This window comes from Canis lupus, chromosome 31 (genome assembly GCF_011100685.1).
Source record: "Canis lupus familiaris isolate Mischka breed German Shepherd chromosome 31, alternate assembly UU_Cfam_GSD_1.0, whole genome shotgun sequence".
NCBI classification, from domain to species: domain Eukaryota; kingdom Metazoa; phylum Chordata; class Mammalia; order Carnivora; family Canidae; genus Canis; species Canis lupus.
In genome coordinates, this window is record NC_049252.1 from 13,389,237 (window position 1) to 13,404,051 (window position 14,815).

The window sequence follows — 14,815 nt, forward strand, 5'->3', positions numbered from 1 at the left end:
CTTTCACTTTTCATTTATGACCCATTTGTGTAGAGTTCTCTGCCTTTTCCTTTCTCCCCACTCCCTCCCTCCCTCTCTTCTTCCCTCTTTCTTTTCTTTCTTTCTTTTTTGTAAACAACCTCACTCAACTCCCTACTTGCTCACCCATTTTGTTTCACATATCCTAAACTACAGTGACTTTTTTTCTTGCTTTCCTGCTGCTGCCCCAATCCACTGGGAACCCACACAGACTGGGAGGGTCTCAGACATGAGTTATTTCAGATTGTCGGGGAAGATCTAATTAAGGGTCAAAGTAGTAGATGCTGGGGGAGGGAGATTGTCATTGAGTGAAAGAGATGACTGTTGCCATATGCTCTCAAAGGAGGAAACAAAGGCCTTCTGCATACATGAACAGGATTTTACATGTACTTTTAAATTTATCCTCTAGACCTAAGCACAGAGTTAGAAGCAGTGAAATGGAAGGGAATGGGAAATGTTTCATTTAATTTTGAAAGAAGACTCATTCCAACTACTGACTGACTAGATTTAAGAGAGTAAATAATCCAAAATAAGTTGAAAGCTTCAAGATTTATGATAAAGAGAATGCTGGAATTAGTAAGATAGTAATGTCTGCCTCATTTTTGTTTAATGAAATACTTTTCTGTTATAAAAGAGTTACAGTTAAATTATAAATAACTTGGAAAGAAAATAAAGAAGTAAAATAATCCAGGATTGTGCCGTACAGAGATGACAGTTGCTATCAACATTTGGATCCCTGATCCTTTTACTATTTTCAGAGATACCTATCTCACAAAGTTTGAATCATATATTTTCTGGGGTTTATTTCTCCTCTGTTTACCTGAAATTCATATCTCACAAATGTTTAAGCTGATTTTATTTTATATATTTTTTAATTTTTTATTTCAGTATACTTGACACTCAATATCACATTAGTTTCAGGTGTACAACTTAGTGATTTGACAAGTTTGCATATTATGCTATGTTCACCACAAGTGTAATTACCATCTGTCCTGTTACATCGTTATTACAGCATTACTGACTGTGATCCTTATGCTGTGCCTTTTATTCCTGTGACTTACTCATTCCATGACTGGAAGCCTGCATCCGCCTCTCCTCTTTACTCATTTTGCCTACCCCGCCCTCATGTCTTCCCTTTAGCAGCCATCACTTTGTTCTCTGTATTTATAGGTCTGATTCTGTGTTTTGTTTAAATGGCTACATAAAATACCATATCATAAAATAGATACACTCTTATTTTCAATTTTGTAAACAATTATAAACAGCCTTGTACAAAAATGTTGATTTGTCTCACTGAAGACTTTCTTACTAAAGAGTCTTGATCTTGACTTTCCTAGAAAAGAATTTTTGACATAGTATATCCTTGATATAATATTATTGGGAACCCCCATAATATGCCCCACTTCTGAGCCTTTTCATGGGTAGGTGCCTGTCTGGAAGTGTTTTCTTCCCTGTATTATCATGTTGGACCCTTACATTGTATTTAGATTATTGGTCAAATGTTATTACACCAGAGACACATTTCCCTGAGCACCTATATAACATAATGTCATATCCAGCACTTCCAAAATCATTCATTATTTCCTTATCCTGCATTATTTTTCACCTTAGTATTCAATAATACCTAATATGTTATGCTTATTTTATTGTCTTTCTCTACATCCTAGAACCTACATTAAATAAAGATCAGAAATCTAGTCTATTTTGTCAAACAAAACAGTGCCTCAAATAGTACTTGGCACATAGTAAGTGATTAATAAATATTTTTTCAATACATAGATAAATAAAAAGGAAAACATGTAATAATTTTGGTACCTATACACTAGTTCCTTTCCAGAAAGCTTGTTCCAAGTTAAACATTCATAAGCATAGAATAACCCACTTTGAATATTCATTTCAAAATTCTTAAGTAATAGAAAAAATGTACTAAATCTCAATGTTGGTTTAATTTTCATTTTTTATTCCTTCTTTGACTTATCTGTGTCTCTTCTTTATATTTCTCACTAAAGTGTTTCTTTAAAATCATGTGCAAGTGTTTAAATGCATTGTGTTCAAATTTTTCATTTTCATTGACATTTTCCCTTTTTCAGAGTATTCTTTCAGATTTTCCTTATGTTTTATGATATCTTAGACAAAATATGCATGAAGTAGAATATTCTAAGATTTCTTCACCCAAGCTCACCTATACTATTGCTTTAGACTTCAGATTTGTCTCCCTACCTTTTTGTCATCCAGATCACTCATGATTTTTCAGTATCATTTCTTATCCTTACTTCAATTCTTTTTTAATCCACATGACTCTCATTTCTTTCTAAAAGTGAATATTTCCATTTTATTTCCTTCTTGTCTGGTAATATAGGGGTCATGTCTTCATGGATTCTATTTTAAATTTTTTTTTTATTTTTTTATTTATGATAGTCACACACAGAGAGAGAGAGAGAGAGAGAGAGAGAGAGGCAGAGACACAGGCAGAGGGAGAAGCAGGCTCCATGCAGGGAGCCCGATGTGGGACTCGATCCCGGGTCTCCAGGATCGCGCCCTGGGCCAAAGGCAGGCGCTAAATCGCTGGGCCACCCAGGGATCCCCCATGCATTCTATTTTAAATGCCTGTTCTCGGGCAGCCCGGGTGGCTCAGCGGCTTAGCACCGCCTTCAGCCCAGGATGTGATCCTGGACACCTGGGATCGAGTCCGACGTCGGGTCCCTGCATGGAGCCTGCTTCTCCCTCTGCCTGTGTCCCTGCCCCACCCCCTGTGTCTCTCATGAATAAATAAATAAAATCTTATAAAAAAATAAAATAAATGCCTGTTCTCGGGGCACCTGGGTGGCTCAGTCAGTTGAGTATCTGATTCTTGGCCTCAGCTCAGGTCTTGATCTCAGGATAGTGAGTTTAAGCCCTGTATTGGTCTCCACACTGGATGTGGAGCCTACTTAATAAAATAAAACAAAATAAAATAAAATGCCTCTTCTCACTTATTTTAATAGATGATATGTTCAGTAACTGCTGTCCCTTTGATAATCTTTTCCCATTTTCTCTGTTGTATTTTTATGTAGGCCCTCACTTTATATTTGTTTTCTATTTGCTCAACCATAAATCAGCCTAGATCTAGATCCAATGTCATGTTTACAACCAGATGACACCTGTTGTTTTCTTATTCCTCACTTCTTGCTGGTTAAAACCTATTTATGCTGGTTAAATACCCTTCCTGTTACTCCAGCTGGGTGACAGGTTGGTGTGTAGACCTCCCAGCTAGAGACTAGGAAGCAGATGTGGAGTTTAACTTTGCTCTCTAAAGTGAGGTGGTCTCCTATATCCTCAAACTTGTTTCACAAGCAGGAAAAGCTACACTTTCTAATACATGTTTCTTTCCACCATCTTCCTACCCTGGCTACCACCTACATTGCTTTAACTAAATCTGAGGAGATGTAATATGTCACTTGCCAGTCCTTTCTCTTCCTTCCTGTTTTCAGACACTAATGTCAAAATAAGAAGAGATGGTAATATAAGGATACTGCTCCATGTACCTCAAGAAGCAACACCTTCTATTAAAACCCAGTGATATCATGGTAATCCAAGGTTTCAGTGGAAGAGGTCCATGAATCTATTTTAGTTCATCAAGAAATGTTGAAATACTTTCTTGACTTTCAAATAAATAAGATTAATCTGTCTGTGGGTATAGAACACCTGTTGTTTTTTTCTTAGTCCAATAGCATTAACATTAGAGGGATGGTAAAGAAATTGCCTTGATTAATCTTAGTTTTTAGAGTTATTGTAAGATGTGTTTTTCTCTGTAGGTGTTTTAACAGAAAGTGTGGTAAAAGCAATTTATGATAGCAGACTGCTAATCAGATGTCTTGAAAACTAAAAGTTTGATAGCGATGTTTCTCAGTACTGATTTTGGTTTGTCTATTCTTCCAACCCAAAGTGACTATCTTCCAAAGCATGGCAGATGATTAGGGAAAAATACATAGATGCACAAAAGAATTACCACGGGAAATGTCAGCACCACATAATATGTGGCTTTTGTTGTTACTATGTAATGCTTAGAAATTATGTCTTTATAAAATCATATTGAAAAATTATATCCTATCACTTTGCCCTTTTAATTAATTTAAACATTGAAAAACACCTGAAGGAATTTTGACGGTAAAGTTATCTGAGCTATTAAAATACTTTAGATGAATTTAGCAAAAAATTATCTGCTGTGTTTGATTAAATCACCATGACATCTTGAGTAACAGACTTTTTTTTTTCACTCAGATGGAAACTGAGTGGGGTTAAGTTGACAAACTTATTTTCAAAAGCACCTTGGTAGTGATCTTTTCAACGTAAGATACCACACTTTGGCAAAGGAGATTATTATCATAAGGTGTGTGTAATTAAAAAATGTCTGCGGTTCTTTTACTCAACTGGCCATTAAAAAATGCTTTATCTACTGTGACATCAGCAAAGCTCTTTCAAATGTTGGTTCATGTTTTGTGTTTTGAGTAGGTTATTGGTGACCTTTCTGCATTTATCTGAAAGCCCTTTGTTTGGTACATGTAGAAACTCTGTTGCAAGAGATCAGATCCTTGAGTTGAATGATTGTAGATGTCCATGCATAAGTACAGTGTTTTTGTTGACTGATTCTGAGGAGTTAGTTGTTGGTCTTAAATCAAGGAAACAAACAAAAACAAAAAACAAACAAACAAACAAACAAAGCTTGTTCTTTATAAGAGATGAAAATAGAACATAGAATTACAGAATGGCATTGAGTCAAAGAAATTTCTAAAGACTAGGTATCTTTCAAGCAGTAATTAGAATTCTTCATATTCTAGATATCTGTTGGCTATTGAGCCCCAAATGCCTTTGAATAATGCTTGTTCTCAAAACAGCCACCATTGAACCACCAAATGATGTTAAGCCATTATTATAATTATTATTAAACTTTTAAAAAATTGTTACTACATGGGAAGAATTTGTGAGGGAGATTCAACTTTCTTTTTAGAGGTACAATTGTCACATAACGTATTAGTTTCTGCTGTGTAACATATTGATTCAATCATTGCATTAACTTATTTTATTTTTTATACATAGGTAGAGGGAATGTCAACCTCCTTTTCCAAACCTGTTAGTGACTCCTATTGTATATTGGAGAAAATAGAAACCCTTAATTTCTTCACTAAGTGCCCCCCATAACTGATTTTATTACCCTAATTACTGCCTTCTCTGTTACTACAAAACTACAGTTTTTTTTTTTAATTTTTTTATTTATTTATGATAGTCACACAGAGAGAGAGAGAGGCAGAGACACACAGGCAGAGGGAGAAGCAGGCTCCATGCACCGGGAGCCAACATGGGATTCGATCCCGGGTCTCCAGGATCGCGCCCTGGGCCAAAGGCAGGCGCCAAACTGCTGCGCCACCCAGGGATCCCCAAAACTACAGTTTTATAAAATGATACTATCCTTTATATAGTATTCTCTGATCCTGTTTCCCTCACATATCTTATTCATTCTTGGATTTTTTGGCTTGTTTTATTAAAGCCAAACAATGTCCAATTTGAAGACAATTCAGTTGACCAAGTAAAGGTTAATGAGAGAGAGATATTAAGTTTGCCATCCATATGGAATTTTGTCATTCCTATGTAGTGCAGCACCAGATGAGGTTTTGTGGCATCACCAAGGAACTAGGGTAAGAAAATGTGAGTGTGCCAAATCCATCTTTGCATGATGGCTATTTTGTGTGTGGGGGGAGGGCGGTTGTCTAATATAATCACTATAAAACATGTGTTCCTTAATTGAATTATAGTATTCAGTAGCATGAATTTGATTTGAGATAAAATTCCCTGATATTTCTGTGTCATTAACTTTTTGATGATGGTGGCTATTATCTTTGAAGGGTTTCTGAGAAATATCCAAACTTAATGTATGATATTTAAACAAACCTGGAGAAAATAGAAACCCTTAATTTCTATTGGAATGGAAGAGAGTCTTCTGCAAGAAGAATAATAGTTATAAATGATTGCTTTTCTCTTTAGTGTTTGCTTGTTTTGTGTTATTTTGAACTCTCATTTGTTGATATTTATTAAAGAGAGGACGCATTTGTCTTAGCTGGAGAACAAATGAGATCCTAATTAAAGTAGTTATAAGAAAAGAAAAATCATGACATTAAGATAATATGTAATCTTGGAAGGGTTTAAAATAGCTATACCTGTTGCCCAAAGTGGTATGATTTTGATTTCCTTTAGCATAGAGAACTTAGTTTGTAGTAATTTAACTTTGCAGTTTGGTAAAAGTCAGTGTCTTTAAAAAGCCAAAACAAAACCTTGGAACCATGATGAACTGGTGCCTGTAACCGTAGGATAGATAGACTAGCTGTTTTGTCATTTCTATATTCTCAGCTTGGAGGATATAAAATATAAATGTAAAAGAAATACTTCACTACTTTGTTCTAAATCCTGTCTGATCCAACAGGGAACAAGTATATTATTTGGGGTTTCTTAATAGAAAAAAAAAAATATCTTGAACCCAATGAAGTAGTTGTGTCTGCAAAAAAGAAACTTGGAATTCACCTTTGGTCCACATCATATCTTTGGCATATTTTCTATTAAAAGGATTTCTAGATTTTAGCCTCTGCTTAGTTTTGGTTATCTAGGCTGTAATAAGTAGCCTTGGGACCCCCGAAGGCACACCCCACACACTTATGCTGTGTGACCTAAGGTCACAAGTAATGGCTGCAAGCTAATTGATTGAGAAAGGCTTGTCTGGCGGGGCCTCTCTGCGTCCTCCCTTCACATTCCTTAGTTCTGTGAGAGAGGCACTGGCGGCTCAGCGAGCAAGGAAGGAAAAAAGAGAGGAAGTTTCTCTGCCTTCTGATTCCTCTCTGAATTCCCTTGTAGTGAGCTTACTTCTCTCCACCCACTTCTTACCAAGAACTCCTTAATTTGAAGGTGAACAACTTAAAGCCTGATCCCAGAGAGTTGCCCGAAAGGTGATTTGAGTAATTTATTGAATTGAGAGAACAAATTACCTATTGAGGCGGTGGGCAGCGTATGGAAATGATATTAGAACTTCAGCAAAGTGCACAGCTGCATAATACAGAAGCCGGGACTCAGATTGACAGGCAAATAAGCCAGCTCGTGGAAGGGGCCTCTGGGTGGCAGCTCTGGGCTATTGGGTGTTGGACAACTGTAGGCAAAACAGAAATGGAACAGGGGCAGAAAATAGCACACTTTTACGCTACGCAACTGTGGCTTTCGCATGGTGAGTGCAGATTTAAGCTATTATTTAAAATATACTTGTCTGTGTTGGGAGGCACGTAAAGGAATCGATGGTGCTGCGAGGGAAACGAGAGCGAGAGCCTTTCTTTTAAGTTCTTAGGTGATTTGGTTTTGCTTCTGCTTGATTTCACATTAAACTTGGCAATGCTAACGGAGAAATACAATATTTGTATTGTCTCGCGTGTCCTTTCTCTTAAGACTGTCCTTTTGTTTCAGTCGTGCTTCTCTTCAACCTGGATAAATATTGTTTTAGGCAAATCATCTGTGGAATAGATAATGAAGGAGCGACGGTGGGACAGAGTATATGTAAACAGTTCATTTAGTCCAACTTTGGGGCTCCTCTCCTCGGCTTCGTGTTCTGCTGCCTTATCTCAGGAATATGTAGCACAGACTGGATGAAAAGAGCTTTGTGTGAGAATTCCTGCCAGGGAAGGGGTCAGGGCCTGTGCCTTATCTGACTGCCAGCGGGACTCACTGGGGTGTCCTCTTATTTTTAACCTAAAATAGGAAAAAAAAAACAGTGCGTCCTTACATATTAAAAAGTAAGTGTCTTGATTCCAGCAGTTGCCTACTTATGGTTTATGTGTGTTATTCCTGGCCAAGGACTGTTGAAACCTCTTTTGAGAAGCAGCATGCAAACTTCTTTTGTTTCTTTTTTGTCTTGTTTGCTCACATTTCACTGTAGAAACTTTGCACCCAGTTTTGTTTGTTTGTTTGTTTGTTTGTTTGAATTTTAAGTATCTTGAAACAATATTGAATAGCTTTTACTTCAGTGCAAATATGTTGGAAGTGAGTTGGCTTGCTTTTCCTGGAAAAAAATACTTCAGAGAGTAACTGGTGCTTAATTCCTTGTTTAGCCATAGTTACAGTCCTATTTTAAATACGCTGCTGCTTCTTCTTCTTCTTCTTCTTCTTCTTCTTCTCCTTTTCTTCCTTTTTTTTAAATCAGAGCCTTTAGGGAGTATTCCTAGAAATATTATGGAAGAGGTTCTTCTGCAAAAACTGCAAATTCAGTACTACAACTTTAATAAGTGCCACAACCTCATCTTTGTTGTTGACTTTGTTTAAAAAGCAACTTTATTAACAAGGTGCCTGCAGTAGATGTTACCAAATGAATGAAATGAAAAATGTGTCTTCCACACTGCTGATTTGATAAAATACAGAGTTCTGTGTTGTTACCATGTTTCACATTCATTTAAACTTTTTAAAGAACGGCTCTGTAACAGAAATTTTGAATAATCATTTTAAAAACAAAAGTAAGCTCTTTATATTTTGAAATTTATGGCTTCTATCCGCTAAAGTTAAATTAATAAATGGAAAAAATATATTAGAGTGATTGTGAAGCTGTAAACTTTACAATAAAGGAAGGAAAGCTTTTAAGGAAGAATGAATGTGTTTTTGCTTACAGGGCATTTTTGAAGCATTACTTAGCCTTTCTTTTCCGAAGATTTATGGAAAACTACCAACTTTTGCAGAACCAAGTCATAGTCTTGACTTTAATAGAGAAACCATGTATAAAGAATACATAGTTTATGTACAAAAGGATAATTGTTTTTTAGCTACTTCTATGATTTGATATAAGCTTCTTTCAACAATTGCAAAATGTGACTGACAAATCCTGTCCTAAGAGAACAAGTTCATTATGTTTGTCACCTGTTACATCTATTCTTTCTTTTGCTCATATACACCATTCTTAGCTGTTCATTAGTGCTGCATGAAAGTAAAGGCCTTTTTTGAGAGGAAATGGTGAAGTTTTTGTTGGCATGAACGTTTTGAGGTTTTAAAAATTATGTTCTCGTTAAAATCACACAAGGTGTTTTTAATAAGGTCTTTTGTTATGATCTTAATATGAATAGTCAAGAAAGGAGATGTAAATTGTTTGGGTTTTTCCTTTAATATGTCTCAGTTTGTAAAGTGTGGCTGAGTGTTTATGGAGGCTTTGTGAAGAGATTAGCCTTTTGAGAATTTCTCCTTCTGGTATCATTTTTTTTTTTTTTTTGTAAAACAAAAACAAAACACAAAAAACATTTGGCTCCTTACCTATTTCCTCCAAACCAATCCAGAGACCAAAAATTAAAGGGAACTTCATTATTTTCCTCAGTTATAAAGTTTAACCACAACTCAGGAAGTTACTCTGCTGTAAGGAAGGTCTGCAGAAGAATGGGGTTCCTTCTAATGGAAGTATACAATTGTGATAAAAACAAGTTAGAAAGATCTACTGGGTAGTTTTCCTAAATTTAATCTTAAACTACTATCTCCCATCTTTCCTGTTCATATTTACTTACTTGGTTACTGAAGCAAAGGAGTCTTTTAAAAACTGGAGTCAACCTTAGCGTTATTTTAAAACCATGATTTTAAGAAGGTACGTGTTGTCTTATATAAGGCTAACTTTCCACAGAAGTTTGAATTATTTATTAGATTAATAGAAAATAATGGAAATACATTCACAAATTAGTATATGATTCTCTCCCTTATTTATATATAAAACATATTGGCGATTCATTGTACTTCCCCTTATACTACTATATTACAACCAGATTGGAGTGTGTGTGTGTGTGTGTGTGTGTGTGTGTTTGCACTTATGAGTTCACAGAGAGGGGTTGAGTGGCCTGGACACTTTTTTACTTAGTTCCTTAATTCTCATGGTCACTAAATTTCAGGGGTTTTCTGCACCCTTATAGCAGGAGACATCTGTTTCAGTGTGGATGAATATAATCTTGCTCTATTCTCACTTCAATTATATTCATCAACTGGTTTTTAAAGATGATTTACTCTATCAAAATATAGAGCAGAATCTCTAGGATTGGATTCTAACATCTGTAACAAAGGATGAATCTTCCAAAGGCTTTCCTAGAGAATGGCAGTATAGTTTTTATTACTCTTCTTAGAAGGAAGAGAGCATAGTGGTTGTTTGGTCTTTCTAGATACTTTGATCTTAGAACTCACATCTTTCTTAATTGTAGAATCTCTGGAATTTTCTTTTCAAGTGTTACTTATTGTGCCATTAGTTCTAATCTCTTTTTCTGGAACATCCTGGTAGATACATGTAGAAGTTTTGTAATGTGTCATACATATTCTTAAATTCTCTTTCACCTTATTCTATATCTCTTTCTCTGTTGCATTTTCGGAAACTACTCAGAGATATCTTCCAATTTACTAATTTTTATTTTGACTACGTCCATTAGAAGTTTTTGACTGTATAGTTTTTTCCTGGAAATTTTGTTTGGTTCTTTCCACATAGGCACTTTTACCATTCTATCTGTACTTATTTTCTAATAAGTAAATTCTATTGAACGTTATATCTCACTTTGTCTCTTCAAGGATACTAACATGCTTATTTTGAAATTCTGAAATTGATCTTTTATTTTCATATCATCTGAGATTATTGCCTGCTTTTCTTCCCCAGTGTGTGTGTGTGTGTGTGTGTGTGTGTGTGTGATTTCACTTGTCTTGGAATTTTGGTTTTCAGGCTCAACTTGAGTGAGAGGATTTTTAATAATTGTCACTCTCTCTCTCTCTCTTTCTCTCTCCCAGTCCTATGATCATAGAGTTGGATCCTACACCCTCCCCACCCCCAACTCAGAATCTTTGGTAATGGGAATATTATAGATCTAAGTCACGAAGTCAAATAGCAATTTGTCCCAGGTGCTGATTGTCAGAATATGGTTGTCACCTCTGGCCTCCTTATGTAAGTAAGCAGCTCTGTGTCAACCATGGCTCCAGGGGTGTAACCTGTTATTCAGCTCCCTGTTAAACTCACACTCAGGTTTTAATCAGTAAACTTGGCACTAATTTGCACTCCCTGTGGGGCAAATGTGGCACCTCAGTTACCTCAGAGATATAAGGCAATGTTTGCCAAGCCAGCTGGTACACCACAGTTTTCTGTTTCCATTCTATCTCTGATATTACTTTGTTTCTGATATAATTTTTGCATGATCCCGGTCAATATTTTGTCTACTCTTGTTATATGTTGGAACCAAAAACAGAGAACTCAAACCATATTCTTGCAATGCCGCCTTAAGAGGCATCCCAAACCAGGGGCTTTGAAATCAGACAATGTGAGTTCAAATTCTAACTCACTCATGAACTACATTACCTTAGGCAAAGCTTTAATTCCTTCAAAAGTCCCCATTTTTTCAAAAAATTTCATATTCTTTATCAAAAATATTAATAGCAATGCTTATCCCATAGGGCTGTCCTAAGCATTGAATGGGATAATGTATGGACAGCAGTTAGTTCTGTGCTTAACTATACCAAATGTGCAAATTGTAGCGGGGGAGAAAAGTAACCAAAACTCAAACAAAACCAGATGCTACTAATTACGTAGTGAATAAACGGTAATAGAAGTGTAAAATAGACTTTGACGGACCAAGGTTTTGACAGACCAGGATTCGAATCTATAGTATCAGCAGAGCATACATTTGGCTGTGTAGAAAATGAGTTTCTGAAAACCAAAAGGTTGAAGAAAGATGAGACTGGAGATGAAGCAGAGGCAGCTTGGAATTAGTCTTCGAGTTTGAAAACAAAGAAAGACACGTTTCGAAAAAACTATTGCCAATATGCCCATGAGTAGAATGCTTATGAAATCAGCATTTTATTTTCCTCTCTTACCACTGGCTCCCCTCCACCATGTTAATTTCTCTTTCATTTCTATTTGTAGGAACCTCTTCTGTGCATTCCTTAAATATTCATGAGCTTCCGTGCTCCTTCCTTGGCTGCCTTTTCTTCTCTCACTATCCTTTCTCCTTTGTTCATCTCATTCATCACCATGACTTCACATACCATTACTAACCAACCTCTATCCTATTTCTGTCTCCCAAACCTTAAATCAGTAGATCCAATTAGCCACAGGCATTTCACATGCAACATATCCAAATCTGAACCATTATCTCTCTGCCAGAAACCTTTCTGGTCTCAATCTGCCATCTACCTGGTTGCCCAAAATGGAATTAGGACATGAAAGCTTGCCTTTTGTATACTTCTCTCTCTCCACACATTTAAGCTTTATGAAATGCTGATTTTATTTCTAGGTATTTCTATTCTTAATTCTTTCTCCAGTTTCATCTACACATTTCTTACCATATGATTGACACTGGTAGGCCACTTTGGAGTTTATCCATCAAGGACAAGGAAGTTGAGGTATGTATGTATACAAAACTCTTGCCTGGCACTGGTTGAAGTTTAATCCTATAGCCATTAGCTCTAGAATTCCAGCTTACCACATGGCAACCCAAGCATATTCTTGTCCCAAGAGCATCCTCAGGCACAGAGTGGCAAGTGCTTATGTAAAACACCCTCAGTGTATAAGGACAGTGTGAGTGGCAAGATGTATGAATAGAATGTCAAGATCATCTACACTGTATATTTAAGAGGCCTTTAAGTTCTTCCCAAGTGTTTGCTGTTTCAAATAACATTGCAAAGAACACTGTGATATATGCTGTGTGTGTGTGTGAATATATGCTGAATTTCTCATAGGGTATATATCCAAAAGTGGAATTGCTGTATTATGAGATACGTATGGTAGCCCAAGATATTTATTTTACCACCAAAAATAAGTTTCAGGTTGTCTATAAATTGCCAATGTTTATATCCGATCTGTGTGTATGGGTGTGTGTATGTGTATTTCCCAACTTGTCATTGATGAAAAAATTCAAGAATCAGTAGATTAAATTAAGAACAATAGTTGATTATTCAGTCATAAAAAAAGAAAGGAAGCTTGACATTTGCAACAATGGATGAACCTTTACATTATGCTAAGTAAGACAAAGAAAGACAAATACTACATGTATGGTGTATTCACTTCACTTATGTATGGAATTTTAAACAATTGAACTTGTAGAAATAAAGAACAGATTGGTGGTCGCCAGAGCTGTGGAATGGAGAGAGGAAATGGATGAAGGTGGTCAAAAGGTATAAACTTCCAGCTGTAAGATAAATAAGTACTGGGGATGTTGACTATAATTAACAATGCTGTATTTTGTATTTGCAAGTTGCTAAGAGAGTAAATCTTCAAAGTTTTCATCATAAGAAAAAAATAGTATGTGAGGTGAGGGATGTTAACTAAGCTTATTGTGGTAATCATTTCACAACATATACATGTATCATATTATTATGTTATCCACCTTAAACTTATACAATGCTATATGTCAATAAAACTCAGAGAAAAGAACAGTAGTTGGCTAGAAAAGAATACTTAATAAAATCAATATTTAAGCAGTGGATGGAGAAAGAGAGGAGTTCAAAAGAAGATACAGAAAGAATGCCCAGAGAAATAGCAGAAACAATGATAGGTGCTGAGAGTGTTAAAGGCTTAGTAGCTATACAAAAACTAATTTCAAAATAAAGTCCCTTGAATAAAACAGAAATTTATCTCTTTCATATTAGAAGCCAGCGTATGCTGGTAGAGTCATTATGCTCTTCAAGATCATTCAAGAACACAGGTTTCTTCTGCCTTGTTGCTTTGATTGGTTTGCAGGGACAGCTGAGCTCACAACAGGAAGAGGAAAAGAGCACATTTCAGGGATAACAGTCTGTCTTTAAGTTGAAGACAGCCTAGAAATTATATAGGGTATTTCCGCTCTATTCTACTCATCTAAATTTAGACATACAGCTATAATGGGATATGAGAGAAGCTAGAAAATGTAATTTCTTCGTGGGAGGCCATGTGATTCAGAAAAGGGGAGAATGAATTTTGGGAGAGTGTCTAGCAGTTGCCACACCAACTTTCTAAATCAAAAAAAAAAAAAAAGAAAACATGGCGGTTATATAGGTTTAGACAGTCACTTAACATTTAATGAGGGATTGCTATATTTGGTCATTATTCTGTGTAATAAGGATAGAGAGGTTAAAAAAAATGCTCCTAAGTAGTTTATAATGTCGAAAGGAGAGATAGATGCTAAAAAATTAACAAATATATGATATAATATTAGGAAGTAATAAATACTGAAGAAGAGAATGAAGTAAAAGAATAGAGGTGCTATTTTTATTTATTTTTTATTTTTTTATTTTTTTTTAAAGATTTTATTTATTTATTCATGATAGTCACAGAGAGAGAGAGAGAGAGAGAGAGAGAGAGGCAGAGCGAGAAGCAGGCTCCATGCACCGGGAGCCCGACGTGGGATTCGATCCCGGGTCTCCAGGATCACGCCCTGGGCCAAAGGCAGGCGCCAAACCGCTGCGCCACCCAGGGATCCCGAGGTGCTATTTTTAGATGTAATAGTTAAGAGAGATCTATTATGTTAAAAAACTGAAAGGGGGGATCCCTGGGTGGCGCAGCGGTTTGGCGCCTGCCTTTGGCCCAGGGCGCGATCCTGGAGACCCGGGATCGAATCCCACGTCGGGCTCCCGGTGCATGGAGCCTGCTTCTCCCTCTGCCTGTGTCTCTGCCTCTCTCTCTCTCCTCTCTGTGTATTCTCATGAATAAATAAATAAAATCTTTAAAAAAAAAAAAAAAAAAAAAAAAAAAAAAAAAAAAAAAAAAAAACTGAAAGGGATCCTTTCAAAGACAAAATACTGGGATCTCCCTCTTTGGAGGAGA

At 36.2% G+C, this 14,815-nt stretch overlaps 1 long non-coding RNA gene across 2 annotated transcripts in view; it reads left to right on the forward strand.

Annotated features, from left to right (window-relative positions):
- Window positions 1-14,815, forward strand: part of LOC119867042 — a 134,989-nt gene that overhangs the window by 9,326 nt on the left and 110,848 nt on the right. Inside the window, exon 1 of one of the 2 annotated variants that reach the window (XR_005382151.1) lies at window positions 6,814-7,261. The exons of the other annotated variant lie outside the window; for it this stretch is intronic. This is a non-coding gene — a long non-coding RNA (uncharacterized LOC119867042). Of the gene's footprint in view, window positions 1-6,813; window positions 7,262-14,815 lie in introns of those variants that run through there. 2 annotated transcript variants of the gene reach the window in all.